General features: G+C 40.3%; 1 long non-coding RNA gene across 2 annotated transcripts in view; it reads left to right on the plus strand.

The window, feature by feature from the left end:
- Positions 1-2,124: 2,124 nt before the first annotated feature.
- The window catches only part of LOC129059083 (uncharacterized), a 37,175-nt gene continuing 24,801 nt past the window's right edge, over positions 2,125-14,498 (plus strand). Inside the window, exons 1-2 of one of the 2 annotated variants that reach the window (XR_008524773.2) lie at positions 2,125-2,518; positions 4,504-4,605. This is a non-coding gene — a long non-coding RNA (uncharacterized LOC129059083). The remainder of the gene's footprint in view (positions 2,519-4,503; positions 4,606-14,498) is intronic. The other variant, XR_008524772.2, reaches the window with a different exon arrangement.

A 14,498-nucleotide genomic window follows, 5' to 3' on the forward strand; every position in this document is an offset into this window, starting at 1 on the left:
AAAAAAAAAAAAAAAAAAAGAACATATATATGTTCTCCTGATGATTATGAAAGAATGCTGTATTAGGAGTATATTTTTTGAAATCTGTTCAAAATTAACTGTATACTCTTTATAATGATCAAATCCCTTTGAATAAAATCAAACAAAACATTCTAGAAGTTTTTTTATAAATGTAAAACAAGTTCATATGATACTCAGTTCATATGGCAGATGCATTTAAAAATTTGTTCAGAAGTATTGTATGCTTGCAGGGTAATGAACAAGGTCTCATTTTCCTTGATGATGGTTACCTGCTTGTTCTCCTTCACAGAAAAAAAAAAAGGGCCAAGTAATTCAGTATTTCCCCAACTATTAGGAAGGCAGTAGAGCATGTTGCTAAGACACAGGTTTTGGAGCCAAATTAGCTGGATTCTAATTTTGCCTTTACCAATTCCTAGCTGTAAGACTCCAGAGTGTGAGATACTAATAGTATGCAAGTATTATGGATTTTTGAGGATCAAATGAGCTAATGCATGAAAAGAACTCAGCATAGTACCTGTACTTCATAGGTATTCAATAAATATTACCAATTCTTATCTTTGGTTTGCTTTATTAATTCAAAGAACCTCCAGCATAGATCTTATCTTTGGTTTGCTTAATTCGAAGAACCTCCAGCGTATTTACAGAATAAACATCAATTGACCCTAAAACTGTTTTGAATAAATCTCTCTCCATAATGGAAACAATATAGTGCTACATATTTTAAGAATTAGTGTATCGTCTATATTAGCACTCACCAATCTAACGTTCTGAAAGGAAGGAGAGATGTGTGTTAACTCATCATCACAATGGCCACATGTGACTACTGGGCACTTTAATGTAACAAGAACAAGCAAAAAACTGAACTTTTAATTTCATTTATTTATTTATGAGACGGACTCTTGCTCTGTTATCCAGGCTGGAGTGCAGTGGTGCGATCTCGGCTCACTGCAAGCTCCGCCTCCCGGGTTCACCCTATTCTCCTGCCTCAGCCTCCCAAGTAGCTGGGACTACAGGCGCCTGCCACCAGGCCCGGCTAATTTTTTTGTATTTTTAGTAGAGACAGGGTTTCACCGTGTTAGCCAGGATGGTCTTGATCTCCTGACCTCATGATCTCCCCTCCTCGGCCTCCCAAAGTGCTGGGATTGCAGGTGTGAGCCACCGAGCCACTTACTTTTAATTAACTTAATTTAATTAGCTACCTATGGCTAGTGGCTACAGTATTACATGGCACAGGTCTATATGCTTTAAGTAAATTTCTCAGCTAAACTCAGATATTTCCAGCTATCACTGCAAAGCAGAGCACACTCAATTGAACTTGCAGTAAAGAGGGCAATATCCCAGTTTGTGTGGAAGTCTCTCTCTAGACAAAAAGAGTAGAGTTTTTTTCACTGTGCATCTTCAGATCAATAAAAACTTGATTTCATGTTGAGATCCTGGCTTGTAAAAGTAGAGCTAACAGAAACCTCTCAAACAGGCTATCTGCTGACACTGGCTCTGAAATTCTACATGGAAACTTTCATCAGATTCAGGCCAGCCAGTAGCAAGCAGATTCTATGCCTTGGTGAAAGAAAATAAAGAGGAGAATAGCAGTCAAGTTCTGGATTCTCAGGGACCAGGATGCATAACAGAGGGAGGTTCAAAATGTCTTTTGTGTGGTTTCCAGGAGCAGTTGAAAGTCTCCATCAGAATTCTCTCTGCATTAAAATATGTTCCCCCTATTATTAGTTTTTAAAATGTCTGTGATGCTTTCCATTGGCCAAATCCAATTAAAAGCCAGAGAAGATGACAGTTCTGTTGATGCAGTCCATACAGCTCCACTTCCTGGGGAGGGTTCAGGGAGAAACAGGTTAGAGAGGGGCTCAGCATGAACAGGTGGAAGATACAAATCATACTCTGTTTACTGTCAGGCCTCTGAGCCCAAGCCAAGCCATCGCATCCCCTGTGACTTGCATGTATATGCCCAGATGGCCTGAAGTAACTGAAGAATCACAAAAGAAGTGAATATGCCCTGCCCCACCTTAACTGATGACATTCCACCACAAAAGAAGTGTAAATGGCCGGTCCTTGCCTTAACTAATGACATTACCTTGTGAAAGTCCTTTTCCTGGCTCATCCTGGCTCAAAAAGCTCCCCCACTGAGCACCTTGCGACCCCCACTCCTGCCTGCCAGAGAACAAACCCCCTTTGACTGTAATTTTCCTTTACCTACCCAAATCCTATAAAACGGCCCCACCCTTATCTCCCTTCGCTGACTCTCTTTTCGGACTCAGCCTGCCTGCACCCAGGTGAAATAAACAGCCATGTTGTTCACACAAAGCCTGTTTGGTCTCTTCACACGGACGTGCATGAAATTTGGTGCCGTGACTTGGATCAGGGGACCTCCCTTGGGAGATCAATCCCCCGTCCTCCTGCTCTTTGCTCTGTAAGAAAGATCCACCTATGACCTCAGGTGCTCAGACCGACCAGCCCAAGAAACATCTCACCAATTTCAAATCCGGTAAGCGGCCTCTTTTTACTCTCTCCTCCAACTTCCCTCACTATCCCTCAACCTCTTTCTCCTTTCAGTCTTGACACCACACTTCAATCTCTCCCTTCTCTTAATTTCAGTTCCTTTCATTTTCTGGTAGAAACAAAGGAGACACGTTTTATCCGTGGGCCCAAAACTCCGGCGCCGGTCACGGACTGGGAAGGCAGCCTTCCCTTGGTGCTTAATCATTCCAAGGATGCCTCTGATTATTCACCCATGTTTCAAAGGTGTCAGACCACGCAGGGATGCCTGCCTTGGTCCTTCACCCTTAGCGGCAAGTCCCGCTTTTCTGGGGAAGGGGCAAGTACCGTAACCCCTTTTCTCCTTGTCTCTACCCTTTCTCTGCTTTTCTGGGGAAGGGGCAAGTACCCCAACCCCTTTTCTCCTTGTCTCTACCCTTCTCTGCTTTTCTGGGGGAGGGGCAAGTACTCCTTCACCCTTAGCGGCAAGTCCCGCTTTTCTAGAGGAGGGGCAAATACCCCAACCTCGTATCTCTGTACCCCAATCCCTTATTTCCACGCCCAAATCCCTTATTTCCGCACCCCGACCCCTTATCTCCGCACCCCGACCCCTTATCTCCACGCCCCGACCCCTTATCTCCATGCCCCGACCCCTTATCTCCATGCCCCGACCCCTTATCTCTGCACCCCAACCCCTTTTCCCACTTTTCTGGAAAGTAAGAACCCCCAAACCCCTTCCCTCTGTTTCTCTACTCTCTCTTTTCTCTAGGCTTGCTTCCTTCACTATGGGGCAAGCTTCCACCTTCCATTCCTCCTTCTCCCTTAGCCTGTGTTTTAAGTTCTCAAGAACTTAAAACCTCTTCAACTCTCACCTGACCTAAAATCTAAGTGTTTTATTTTCTTCTGCAATGCCGCTTGAGCCCAATACAAACTCGACAGTAGTTCCAAAGAGCCGGAAAACGGCACTTTCAATTTTCCATCCTACAAGATCTAAATAATTCTTGTCATAAAATAGGCAAATGGTCTGAGGTGCCTGACGTCCAGTCATTCTTTTACACATCGGTCCCTTCCTAATCTCTGTGCCCAGTGCAACTCGTCCCAAATCTTTCTTCTTTCCCTCCCACCTGTCCCCTCAGTACCAACACCAAGCGTCGCTGAGTCTTTCTAATCTTCCTAATCTTCCTTTTCTACAGACCCATCTGACCTCTCCCCTCCTCACCAGGCTGCTCCTCGCCAGGTGGAGCTAGGTCCCAATTCTTCCTCAGCCTCCGCTCCTCCACCCTATAATCCTTTTATCACCTCCCCTCCTCACACCTGGTCCGGCTTACAGTTTCGTTCCGTGACTAGCCCTCCCCCACCTGCCCAGCAATTTACTCTTAAAAAGGTGGCTGGAGCTAAAGGCATAGTCAAGGTTAATGCTCCTTTTTCTTTATCCCAAATCAGATAGCGTTTAGGCTCTTTTTCATCAAATATAAAAATCCAGCCCAGTTCATGACTTGTTTGGCAGCAACCCTGAGACACTTTACAGCCCTAGACCCTAAAAGGTCAAAAGGCCGTCTTATTCTCAAAATACATTTTATTACCCAATCTGCTCCCGACATTAAATAAAACTCCAAAAATTAAATTCCAGCCCTCAAACCCCACAACAGGATTTAATTAACCTTGCCTTCAAGGTGTACAATAATAGAAAAAAGTTGCAATTCCTTGCCTCCACTATGAGACAAACCCCAGCCACATCTCCAGCACACAAGAACTTCCAAACACCTGAACCGCAGCAGCCAGGTGCTCCTCCAGAACCTCCTCCCCCAGGAGCTTGCTACATGTGCCGGAAATCTGGCCACTGGGCCAAGGAATGCCTGCAGCCTGGGATTCCTCCTAAGCCGCATCCCATCTCTGTGGGACCCCACTGAAAATCGGACTGTTCAACTCACCTGGCAGCCACTCCCAGAGTCCCCGGAACTCTGGCCCAAGGCTCTCTGACTGACTCCTTCCCAGATCTTCTCAGCTTAGTGGCTGAAGACTGACACTGCCCGATCACCTCGGAAGCACCCTAGACCATCACGGACGCCGAGCTTCGGGTAACTCTCACAATGGAAGGTAAGCCCGTCCCCTTCTTAATCAATACAGAGGCTACCCACTCCACATTACCTTCTTTTCAAGGGCCTGTTTCCCTTGCCTCCATAACTGTTGTAGGTATTGACGGCCAGGCTTCTAAACCTCTTAAAACTCCCCAACTCTGGTGCCAACTTAGACAATACTCTTTTAAGCACTCCTTTTTAGTTATCCCCACCTGCCCAGTTCCCTTATTAGGCTGAGACACTTTAAATTATCTGCTTCCCTGACTATTCCTGGACTACAGCTGTATCTCATTGCTGCCCTTCTTCCCAATCCAAAGCCTCCTTTGTGTCCTCCTCTTGTATCCCCCCACCTTAACCCACAAGTATAGGATACCTCTACTCCCTCCTTGGTGACTGATCATGCACCCCTTACCATCTCATTAAAACCTAATCACCCTTACCCCACTCAACGCCAATATCCCATCCTGCAGCATGCTTTAAAAAGATTAAAGCCTGTTATCACTCACCTGCTACAGCATGGCCTTTTAAAGCCTATAAACTCTCCTTACAATTCCCCCATTTTACCTGTCCTAAAACCAGACAAGCCTTACAAGTTAGTTCAGGATCTGCGCCTTATCAACCAAACTGTTTTGCCTATCCACCCCATGATGCCAAACCCACATACTCTCCTATCCTCCATACCTCCCTCTACTACCCATTATTCTGTTCTGGATCTCAAACATGCTTTCTTTACTATTCCTTTGCACCCTTAATCCCAGCCTCTCTTCACTTTCACTTGGACTGACCCTGACACCCATCAAGCTCAACAAATTACCTAGGCTGTACTGCTGCAGAGCTTCACAGACAGACCCCATTACTTCAATCAAGCCCAAATTTCATCCTCATCTGTTACCTATCTCGGCATAATTCTCATAAAAACATAGGTGCTCTCCCTGCACTTTTGAGAGACTGATCTCTCAAACCCAAGCACCTTCTACAAAACAACAACTCCTTTCCTTCCTAGGCATGGTTAGCACGGTCAGAATTCTTACACAAGAGCCAGGACCACACCCTGTAGCCTTTCTGTCCAAACAATTTGACCTTACTGTTTTAGCCTAGCCCTCATGTCTGTGTGCAGCGGCTGCCACTGCTTTAATACTTTTAGAGGCCCTCAAAATCACAAACTATGCTGAACTCACTCTCTACAGTTCTCATAACTTCTAAAATCTATTTTCTTCCTCATACCTGATGCATATACTTTCTGCTTCCCGGCTCCTTCAGCTATACTCACTCTTTGTTGAGTCTCCCACAATTACCGTTGTTCCTGGCCCAGACTTCAATCGAGCCTCCCACATTATTCCTGATACCACACCTGACCCCCATGACTGTATCTCTGTGATCCACCTGACATTCATCCCATTTCCCCAAATTTCCTTCTTTCCTGTTCCTCACCCCGATCATGCTTGATTTATTGATGGCGGTTCCACCAGGCCTAATCGCCACACACCAGCAAAGGCAGGTTATGCTATAGTACAAGCCACTAGCCCGCCTCTTAGAACCTCTCATTTCCTTTCCATCATGGAAATCTATCCTCAAGGAAATAACTTCTCAGTGTTCCATCTGCTATTCTACTATTCCTCAGAGATTATTCAGGCCCCCTCCCTTCCCTACACATCAAGCTCGAGGATTTGCCCCACCCAGGACTGGCAAATTAGCTTTACTCAACATGCCCTGAGTCAGATAACTAAAATACCTCTTAGTCTAGGTAGACACTTTCACTGGATAGGTAGAGTCCTTTCCTACGGGGTCTGAGAAGGCCACCACAGTCATTTCTTCCCTTCTGTCAGACATAATTCCTCAGTTTAGCCTTCCCACCTCAATACAGTCGATAACAGACCAGCCTTTATTAGTCAAATCAGCCAAGCAGTTTTTCAGGCTCTTAGTATTCAGTGAAACCTTTATATCCCTTATGGTCCTCCATCTTCAAGAAAAGTAGAATGGACTAAAGGTCTTTTAAAAACACACCTCACCAAGCTCAGCCACCAACTTAAGGTCTGGACAATACTTTTACCACTTTCCCTTCTCAGAATTCAGGCCTGTCCTCGGAATGCTACAGGGTACAGCCCATTTAAGCTCCTGTATAGACGCTCCTTTTTATTAGGTCCCAGTCTCATTCCAGACACCAGACCAACTTAGACTGTGCCCCAAAAAAACTTTTCATCCCTACTATCTTCTGTCTAGTCATACTCCTATTCACCGCTCTCAACTACTCATACATGCCCTGCTCTTGTTTACACTGCCGGTTTACACTGTTTTTCCAAGCCATCACAGCTGATATCTCCTGGTGCTATCCCCAAACTGCCACTCTTAACTCTTGAAGTAAATAAATAATCTTTGCTGGCAGGACTATGCTGAATCTCCTTAGGCACTCTCTAATCAGATATCCTAAGTCATCCCAATTCTTAGACCTTTTATACCTGTTTTTCTCCTTCCATTTAGTTTCTCAATTCATCCAAAACCGTATCCAGGCCATCACCAATCATTCTATACGAAAAATGTTTCTTCTTACATCCCCACAATATCACCCCTTACCACAAGACCTCCCTTCAGCTTAATCTCTCCCACTCTAGGTTCCCATGCTGCCCCTAATCCCACTTGAAGCAGCCCTGAGAAACATCGCCCATTCTCTCTCCATACCACCCCCCAAAAATTTTCACCGTCCCAACACTTAAAAACTATTTTGTTTTATTTTTCTTATTAATATAAGAAGGCAGGAATGTCAGGCCTCTGAGCCCAAGCCAAGCCATCGCATCCCCTGTGACTTGCAGGTATACACCCAGATGCCCTGCCCCACCTTAACTGATGACATTCCACCACAAAAGAAGTGTAAATGGCTGGTCCTTGCCTTAACTGATGACATTACCTTGTGAAAGTCCTTTTCCTGGCTCATCCTGGCTTATCCTGGCTCAAAAAGCTTCCCCACTGAGCACCTTGCAACACCCCACTCCTGCCTGCCAGAGAACAAACCCCCTTTGACTGTAATTTTCCTTTACCTACCCAAATCCTATAAAACGGCCCCATCCTTATCTCCCTTCGCTGACTCTCTTTTTAGACTCAGCCCGCCTGCACCCAGGTGAAATAAACAGCCATGTTGCTCACACAAAGCCTGTTTGGTGGTCTCTTCACACGGACGCACATGAAATTTACAACATGAAATTGTTAACAGGAATCTAGAGAGGTATAGGATGATCCTGTTCTTAAACTATGCAGACAGGCCTGCAAAGAGAAAGAAAAATGAAACAAACGCATAACAAAAACCAGTTGAGTCACAGAAAGTGCTGACAATTTTGTTTTTTATTTATTTGTTTATTTGTTTATTTATTTATTTTTGAGGGAGGACCTCACTCTGTCACCCAGGTGGGAGTGCAGTAGTGCCATCAAGGCTTATTGTAGTGTCTACCTCCTGGGCTCAAGTGAGCCTCTTGCCTTGGCCTCACAAAGTGCTGGGATTACAGGTATGAGCCACTTAGGCACCATTCTTTCCAATCTACATCTCTGCTCTTTATGTTTAGTGAGACACCTTTGAACACTTATAATACATATTTTGTATTTTACTTAATCTAGCAAATTTCTGGTTTTTTGCAACCCAAAATATTTGACTAAAATAAGTTTAAATACTCTCTACCTTTCTCATCTTTTCCTTTCCCAAAGAAAGCAAAATGAGACCAATGCATGGTGGCTCACACCTGTAATCTCAGCACTTTGGGAGGCCAAGGTGGGAGGATCTTTTGAGCCCAGGAGTTCAAGACCAGCTTGGGCAACATAGTGAAATGCACTCTCTACAAAAAATGAAAAATTTTCTGGGATTGGTGGTGCAGTCTGGCAGTCCCAGCTATTTGGGAGGCTGCGGTAGGAGGATCACTTGAGCCTGGGAGATGGAGACTACAGTGAGCCGTGATTCCATGACTGCATTCCAGTCTGAGCAACACAGAAAGACCTGGCCTCAAAAAAAACCAGAAAAAGAAATATATTAATTTACCATTACCAGTTAAATGAAACCACATTACTAAATAATGACTTGAACCTAGATATGTTCTCTTGAATTAAATACCTTTGAACTTCAAAACTAACAGTAATTATTTGTGTAAAATTTTACAACCACAGACAATATCCACAAAAAATGTTTTGAAAGACAGGTGTATATATGTGAGTGAGCATATATACATGTGAAAGTGCATCAAAGAGTAATAAACATTATATAACTACTAATTATATCAGTAGTTGATAGACATTATTTAATATTTAAACTATGGGATACTATGTTTATTATTCATTTTATGTTTATGATTATACCTAAGTGAAAATGGAAAAGAAATACCTGAAATATATTAGTGTTGCACTATTCTTGACCATTAAAAGTGAATTAAAAATTAAGTAGAAAATATTTGGCATAAGGGATTCTTTGAATTTTTGCTTTTTATTAAAAATATCAAGTAATAATAATCAAAGTTATGTTTTATTGAGTGCTTACTATATGTCAGGCATTTTGTGAAAATATTCTCAATAGCTTATTGAATTTAACTCAAAACAAAGCGAGTGAGACTGTCTCAGTTTACACAGCAATAAATTGTGACCTAGAAGTATTAAACTGTTGATTGAAGGCAAACCTGTACTACACAGGGCAAGCTGCAACTCAAGTCCACATCTAACTCCAAAGTATTGACTTTGATGTACGGCCTTCTCTCTATAATATAATGCCTTTTCCCTTCTACTTTTCCATTTTTACTTCTGAAGTAAAATACATTTCAAGAGAAGCTGAATCTCCCTTTATAGAAATGCTTAAAGCAAATTATAAATTGTAATCTTCTAAAACAAGTTAACTGTAATATCTTGCTAGAAAGGAAAATGGATGGTATTTTCTTCCTAACACCCATTTAAGCTCTCTGATTTCACTGTTTCACTGATTCATCCTCTTGTATCAATAATACCAATAATAGTATCTTTTGAAAGAGAAGCTTAATTTCATGCTAGAATTATTTAATTGATCCCTCTTTGACAATCAAATGTTTTGTTTGAAATCAGGGAAAAATGAATGCCATTTCCTCTTCTTTTGGTGAAATTGTATCCCAATTGTTTACCTTGAAAATTCCCTATGCAAGTACATTTCTCTAGATTTAAATCATTTGCTAGATTTTATGGGTTACTGTGGTAGCTTGTTACAGTAATGGCTGTCGGTGAACAAGTCTTACCAGTACCCATGCCCTGTTTTACTGTCTGCCTACAATGAATTAGGGCTTGGTCATGTCAATTGTGATGGCCAACTGAAAATCAGCAAATGTGAAACAGACTGAAACATTGATTTCACCTCCTTGCAACAGTGCTCTGAAACATCATGTCATTAAGAAGCATAAGATGTGAGACAACATGAAAAGAGATTCCCAGCCATCCCAACTCCTCTCGCTGACCACAACCTCCAGCCAACCCACCAGCTGAGTTTAGCTGTATAAGAGACCTAAGGTGGCCCTAGTAGAATTAATCTGAAATTTTCTATCATCCATTTGGCTAGAGGCAAGATTAATTTATTTCTTGTTACATTATCCTAGGAACATGTTATCCTTGTTTCCCTAAAAAAGGTTACATATTTTGATATTGTACAGTAAATTATTCATTCATTTAACACATTTTAACAAATGTTTGCTAAGAATCTACTATTTGTAAGGTGCCATATTAGATGCTGGATTCATAATAGTATTAATAGTAGTATGTTATTCCTGTTATCATGGAATTATAATATGGTGGGCAATAAAAAAATAAAAGAGTACATTAAAAGCATTTTTGTTACAAATTTAATAAAAGCCATAAGGAAATGTTCATTGACTTGGTAACGCTTAGGTCTGGAGGACGAGGCGGACCAATGGTTAAAAACTCTGCCCATCCATGATTAATAGAATTAATCTCACATACTCTAAACTTTAAATGCTGAACTAACAGATATCTCTACATATAGCTAACAGAGATCTCTAATAACAGAACTCATGCTTGGATAAATACTATTGCCACTTTATTGATCTATTTTATTCTCTGGACAAATACCACAACACCTTTATAGATCTCTAATATTTATTGGAGAAATATTTGACTTCATTCAAATGTACATTATCACTCTCATTCTAAAAAATCCATCTTGAAGTTTGGTAATTCATGACCACATAGTCCCCTTTCCACTTTCTTGCTCAGAGTCTTAGTATAATGTACCATCTTTCCTAATTTACACAACGTGAGATTCCTCCTTTCTTGCTGGCCACAAATCTTTGAGGAAATGTTGATAATACACAGAAATAAAAGAAAGCCTGCTCTTTTGATGTATTAAAAACCTGGGGCCGGGCGCGGTGGCTCATGCCTGTAATCCCAGCACTTTGGAAGGCCGAGGCGGGCGGATCACAAGGTCAGGAGATCGAGACCATCCTGGCTAAGATGGTGAAATCCCGTCTTTACTAAAAATACAAAAAAAAAAAATTAGCCGGGCGTGGTGGCAGGCGCCAATAGTCCCAGCTACTCGGGAGGCTGCAAGCAGGAGAATGGTGTGAACCCGGGAGGCGGAGGTTGCAGTGAGCCGAGATCGCGCCACTGCACTCCAGCCTAGGTGACAGAGTGAGACTCCATCTCAAAAGAAAAAAAAAAACAAAAAACTGGATGCATTATTCTCAAGCCTTGCTTGGGGAGTACTTTCTACTTTCTTTGTTTTGCTCTTGCAATGCAGCAGGTATAACTGACAGAGTGTATTTTTTCCTCCTTTTATTAATTTGGGGTCTGTGACTTTTTATTCCAAATTCTGCTCAGGTTAAGAAAAGGGAAAACAATATTTCAGACAGAGACTAGAGTGCTTCTAGACCATGTTTTCCTCAGAAGGGGAAATAATATTATTTAAAATATTTTAGATAACAAAACCATGAAAATAATTTAATTCTCCTGGTTGGAAATTGTAATGGATTTGATAAGCTAGTTATAATAAAAGGAAGTAGTTTGGTGTTGGTTAAGCATTCAGATTCTGGAGTCTGATTACTTAGGTTTGATTTTTACCTCTATCTCTTAAATAGCTGTTGATTTTGGTCAAATTATCTAACCTTCTGTATCTAATTTTTCTCAGCTACAAAATGGAAATCACAAGATAATGAGAGTTTCTCTCTCACATGGTTTGTTCTCAGCTGTAGTGAATGCACATTATGAGGGCTGGCTCATGCTAGCTCTTATTACCATGGCATTATCAATTTTTTTTCCAAATTTTCTCTTTTTAATGAAATATAGCCCAGATTTCCTCTACTCTTATTCCTAAAAAGTTAATGTTATTTTCCAGTTATTTCTTAGTATAATAATTTCGGAGAAATATGTCCAACTACACGGGCAAAAGTACTCATCAAAAAAACCCCACATGAATTATTTAACCAATAAAATGGGATTTTATATTTGTGTCAATAAAAATAATATTCATTTAGATAACAATATTTTATATTTTTAACATTTAATTTAATCTTTAAACATTTGTTATCTGGGAAAAGAAAAAATGGACCACTTTCCTATAATCAAAATCTAAGAATATAAATAAGGTATAATTTCTTAGGAGGAACACTTTTTCTAAATACAACAAAAAGTAATTGAAATGAAATACATAAAATCCCCTAATTGCCTACCAGCCTGATTTGTATAGGTATACTTTCCAGAATCATTGACTACCTCAGTGAGAACAGTTTGACACACTTCATTTATTGATTAAGACTACATTCACTTAATTGACTCACTGATGTATTAAAAGGCCTATTTTTCCTACATTACCAGGTCAATTTTCTTTTTTCCTTTTCAGTGAAAATTTATCTGAATTATCACAAAGCAGAAACAAAACTAGTGTTGGCAGCTCTTTGTAATGGAGACCCAGATTCAGGACTACTGACTGTCATTGCCCAGATATGTGACTTTCGGCATGTCAGCAGCTATGCGATTTGGTCAAATTAATTCCTTTGCTTGTATATTATATATAAGATGAGAGACAGGAAGTACATCTCTAAGGTATCTTTCAGTTCCAACCTATCATAGCTTACACGTGCCCTAAAATTCCAACTTTATTTTACTTTTTGACACTCAAGAAAATGTTGAATTATTTTAAGGGATATTTATCAAATTCACAAATCTTTCTTAAAATATTATTGAAACTAAATGCAATGTGTAACAAGTATTTTGTGTCAGGTTTATATCATCATATCAAATAGACTATCTTAATGTATTGCAACTGCAAATGTCTTGAAAATTTCTTAATTATAATCTTGCAAAAAATCATATAACCGTGACACATACTTCTTCACTTATATTTGATAGACTAAAAAAAGTAAAAGAATATTACATGAATGTTTCTAAACCTAACCACACTAATTAACTCACATTAATAGATTCCTAATGTGCTAGAAAGATAATATTTTAACTTCATAAATGTGCATGTTGGTTTCCTTTATGAGGTTTCTTTCCATCTTGCTCTCTCTCTCTTTTTTTTTTTTTTTTTTTTTTTTAACATTCCACAGGTTTTCAATACACTGTTGAATTGAGAACAGTCCCTGGTGCTACACTCCTCAGGCTTGTGCACCACTTAGCTTATTCTCAAAAAACACATATTGCCCTGGCCTGTTCCTTTTACTCAGAAGATACTGGAGCCACCCCCACTTACGTTAGGGGGTGGGGTGTGAGGACTGTGCTCAGACCACATCCCCTCATTGCTTTACACAAATCTGCTCCAGACACTGCCCTGCTTCCATCACTGCTGCTTTCTTGAGCTGCCAACTGATATACTCTGCTGTTTTACATAAAGTTTCCTTTTCTCCTGGCTAGTAGAAATAGCTTCTTTTTTTTTTTTCTATGCGTGAATATTTTAGGGAGATCCCACAGCACAGTTGCTTAACCGCCCAGATCCTAAAACACTTGTAGTTTTATGAGCAGTCTTTTCTTCCTTGAGATGCACAGCTGTGAGGACTGAGTGTTCCATTCTAGCTCCTGTGCTCAGTCTGGTGAATTGTACTGGATTCCTTTCAGTTCTGACTCTGACCCACCATAATGTGTGTACCAGGTTCTTCTGTTCATAGCTGAATCCCAAGAGAGAACACAGTCCTAATGCCTTGGCAAATCAGCAGATGCAGCTAGATATGAGGTTGAAGTTGGTGCTCAGGGAGTGTTATACAGCAGGGTATTGCCTAAGGTGACCCGGATTACCAATATGAACTCGTACTGTGATCCAGCTGAGACATAGGGTTGCGTAAGGAAACTCTACTGCAGTTCATCTCAAAATTAAATCATTTCATTAAGTATTCTAAATCTATTATGGAGATTTGTCATCCATTACAAACTAAGATAAAAGAGTTTGTAATAACAACCTGAATTTATATTCAAATACTAAGTAAAATTTTGACCAGTGAATGCATTAATAAATTTTCAAACAAAACCAAAACGCTTTTTAAAATAACAAGGTAATAACTTTTTTAAAAAAAGTAGTTGTAAAACAAATATAGATTTTCCTAAATGGAAAATACAAAAAAATGTGGGAAACAGTTTAGAGGAACATCAAAAATCACCTCTTCAAAATTATCCCTTTCTCTATGTGGATTACTGCAATTGTTATTGTTATTAGTGTTGTTTTAACTTAGCTGCTACACACTGTCCATATAATTTCACAAACTTTGCTTTCACTTAAGATTATTATGTATCTGTAAATCCATGCTATTACCTAAAATATATAACCATTAACTCTAAGGCCTGATTCATTAAAAATCTATGGCCTTAGCAAAGATTATGAAGCCTTTCCCTGTCATTGACTATTAAAGTTTCTTTCAGTCTCTTACAATTTCAAATTGAGTGTTTTGTTGTTGTCATTTGTTTGTTTGTCTTTCAAAGACAAGG

This window comes from Pongo abelii, chromosome 3 (assembly GCF_028885655.2).
Source record: "Pongo abelii isolate AG06213 chromosome 3, NHGRI_mPonAbe1-v2.0_pri, whole genome shotgun sequence".
Classification (NCBI taxonomy): Eukaryota; Metazoa; Chordata; class Mammalia; order Primates; family Hominidae; genus Pongo; species Pongo abelii.